The sequence below is a fragment of the Styela clava genome, chromosome 9 (genome assembly GCF_964204865.1).
Source record: "Styela clava chromosome 9, kaStyClav1.hap1.2, whole genome shotgun sequence".
In the NCBI taxonomy this organism is placed as follows: Eukaryota; Metazoa; Chordata; class Ascidiacea; order Stolidobranchia; family Styelidae; genus Styela; species Styela clava.
Window position 1 is genome coordinate 18,456,257 of NC_135258.1, and position 3,826 is coordinate 18,460,082.

Genomic DNA, 3,826 nt, shown 5'->3' on the forward strand with positions numbered 1-3,826 from the left:
GATGTGTGCGCTCCGACCGGCCCCGCACGCCGCTCTTTCTTGGCTCATTCGAGTTTACTGTCTTTCGCTCTAACATGCCTTACCTAGGGTTAGGTTAGTATGCTTGCACGTTTGTACTTTAACTTTTTTCGGCTCGGCTTCTTTCTTGGCTCATTCGAGTTTACTGTCTTTCGCTCTAACATGCCTTAGCTAGGGTTAGGTTAGTATGCTTGCACGTTTGTACTTTAACTTTTTTCGGCTCGGCTTCTTTCTTGGCTCATTCGAGTTTACTGTCTTTCGCTCTAACATGCCTTACCTAGGGTTAGGTTAGTATGCTTGCACGTTTGTACTTTATAACTTTTTTCGGCTCGGCTTCTTTCGACGCCGATGCCGGCGACGCAGCACTCTCTCGCCCGCCAGCCACCGATAGATGTGTGCGCTCCGACCGGCCCCGCACTCCGCTCTTTCTTGGCTCATTCGAGTTTACTGTCTTTCGCTCTAACATGCCTTACCTAGGGTTAGGTTAGTATGCTTGCACGTTTGTACTTTAACTTTTTTCGGCTCGGCTTCTTTCTTGGCTCATTCGAGTTTACTGTCTTTCGCTCTAACATGCCTTACCTAGGGTTAGGTTAGTATGCTTGCACGTTTGTACTTTTAACTTTTTTCGGCTTGGCTTCTTTCGACGCCGATGCCGGCGACGCAGCACTCTCTCGCCCGCCAGCCACCGAGAGATGTGTGCGCTCCGACCGGCCCCGCACGCCGCTCTTTCTTGGCTCATTCGAGTTTACTGTCTTTCGCTCTAACATGCCTTACCTAGGGTTAGGTTAGTATGTTTGCACGTTTGTACTTTAACTTTTTTCGGCTCGGCTTCTTTCGACGCCGATGCCGGCGACGCAGCACTCTCTCGCCCGCCAGCCACCGAGAGATGTGTGCGCTCCGACCGGCCCCGCACGCCGCTCTTTCTTGGCTCATTCGAGTTTACTGTCTTTCGCTCTAACATGCCTTACCTAGGGTTAGGTTAGTATGCTTGCACGTTTGTACTTTAACTTTTTTCGGCTCGGCTTTTTTCTTGGCTCATTCGAGTTTACTGTCTTTCGCTCTAACATGCCTTACCTAGGGTTAGGTTAGTATGCTTGCACGTTTGTACTTTAACTTTTTTCGGCTCGGGTTCTTTCGACGCCGATGCCGGCGACGCAGCACTCTCTCGCCCGCCAGCCACCGAGAGATGTGTGCGCTCCGACCGGCCCCGCACGCCGCTCTTTCTTGGCTCATTCGAGTTTACTGTCTTTCGCTCTAACATGCCTTACCTAGGGTTAGGTTAGTATGCTTGCACGTTTGTACTTTAACTTTTTTCGGCTCGGCTTCTTTCTTGGCTCATTCGAGTTTACTGTCTTTCGCTCTAACATGCCTTACCTAGGGTTAGGTTAGTATGCTTGCACGTTTGTACTTTAACTTTTTTCGGCTCGGCTTCTTTCGACGCCGATGCCGGCGACGCAGCACTCTCTCGCCCGCCAGCCACCGAGAGATGTGTGCGCTCCGACCGGCCCCGCACGCCGCTCTTTCTTGGCTCATTCGAGTTTACTGTCTTTCGCTCTAACATGCCTTACCTAGGGTTAGGTTAGTATGCTTGCACGTTTGTACTTTAACTTTTTTCGGCTCGGCTTCTTTCTTGGCTCATTCGAGTTTACTGTCTTTCGCTCTAACATGCCTTACCTAGGGTTAGGTTAGTATGCTTGCACGTTTGTACTTTAACTTTTTTCGGCTCGGCTTCTTTCTTGGCTCATTCGAGTTTACTGTCTTTCGCTCTAACATGCCTTACCTAGGGTTAGGTTAGTATGCTTGCACGTTTGTACTTTAACTTTTTTCGGCTCGGCTTCTTTCTTGGCTCATTCGAGTTTACTGTCTTTCGCTCTAACATGCCTTACCTAGGGTTAGGTTAGTATGCTTGCACGTTTGTACTTTAACTTTTTTCGGCTCGGCTTCTTTCGACGCCGATGCCGGCGACGCAGCACTCTCTCGCCCGCCAGCCACCGAGAGATGTGTGCGCACCGACCGGCCCCGCACGCCGCTCTTTCTTGGCTCATTCGAGTTTACTGTCCTTCGCTCTAACATGCCTTACCTAGGGTTAGGTTAGTATGCTTGCACGTTTGTACTTTAACTTTTTTCGGCTCGGCTTCTTTCGACGCCGATGCCGGCGACGCAGCACTCTCTCGCCCGCCAGCCACCAAGAGATGTGTGCGCTCCGACCGGCCCCGCACGCCGCTCTTTCTTGGCTCATTCGAGTTTACTGTCTTTCGCTCCAACATGCCTTACCTAGGGTTAGGTTAGTATGCTTGCACGTTTGTCCTTTAACTTTTTTCGGCTCGGCTTCTTTCTTGGCTCATTCGAGTTTACTGTCTTTCGCTCTAACATGCCTTACCTAGGGTTAGGTTAGTATGCTTGCACGTTTGTACTTTAACTTTTTTCGGCTCGGCTTCTTTCGACGCCGATGCCGGCGACGCAGCACTCTCTCGCCCGCCAGCCACCGAGAGATGTGTGCGCTCCGACCGGCCCCGCACGCCGCTCTTTCTTGGCTCATTCGAGTTTACTGTCTTTCGCTCTAACATGCCTCACCTAGGGTTAGGTTAGTATGCTTGCACGTTTGTACTTTAACTTTTTTCGGCTCGGCTTCTTTCGACGCCGATGCCGGCGACGCAGCACTCTCTCGCCCGCCAGCCACCAAGAGATGTGTGCGCTCCGACCGGCCCCGCACGCCGCTCTTTCTTGGCTCATTCGAGTTTACTGTCTTTCGCTCTAACATGCCTTACCTAGGGTTAGGTTAGTATGCTTGCACGTTTGTACTTTAACTTTTTTCGGCTCGGCTTCTTTCTTGGCTCATTCGAGTTTACTGTCTTTCGCTCTAACATGCCTTACCTAGGGTTAGGTTAGTATGCTTGCACGTTTGTACTTTAACTTTTTTCGGCTCGGCTTCTTTCTTGGCTCATTCGAGTTTACTGTCTTTCGCTCTAACATGCCTTACCTAGGGTTAGGTTAGTATGCTTGCACGTTTGTACTTTAACTTTTTTCGGCTCGGCTTCTTTCTTGGCTCATTCGAGTTTACTGTCTTTCGCTCTAACATGCCTTACCTAGGGTTAGGTTAGTATGCTTGCACGTTTGTACTTTATAACTTTTTTCGGCTCGGCTTCTTTCGACGCCGATGCCGGCGACGCAGCACTCTCTCGCCCGCCAGCCACCGAGAGATGTGTGCGCACCGACCGGCCCCGCACGCCGCTCTTTCTTGGCTCATTCGAGTTTACTGTCCTTCGCTCTAACATGCCTTACCTAGGGTTAGGTTAGTATGCTTGCACGTTTGTACTTTAACTTTTTTCGGCTCGGCTTCTTTCGACGCCGATGCCGGCGACGCAGCACTCTCTCGCCCGCCAGCCACCAAGAGATGTGTGCGCTCCGACCGGCCCCGCACGCCGCTCTTTCTTGGCTCATTCGAGTTTACTGTCTTTCGCTCCAACATGCCTTACCTAGGGTTAGGTTAGTATGCTTGCACGTTTGTCCTTTAACTTTTTTCGGCTCGGCTTCTTTCTTGGCTCATTCGAGTTTACTGTCTTTCGCTCTAACATGCCTTACCTAGGGTTAGGTTAGTATGCTTGCACGTTTGTACTTTAACTTTTTTCGGCTCGGCTTCTTTCGACGCCGATGCCGGCGACGCAGCACTCTCTCGCCCGCCAGCCACCGAGAGATGTGTGCGCTCCGACCGGCCCCGCACGCCGCTCTTTCTTGGCTCATTCGAGTTTACTGTCTTTCGCTCTAACATGCCTCACCTAGGGTTAGGTTAGTATGCTTGCACGTTTGT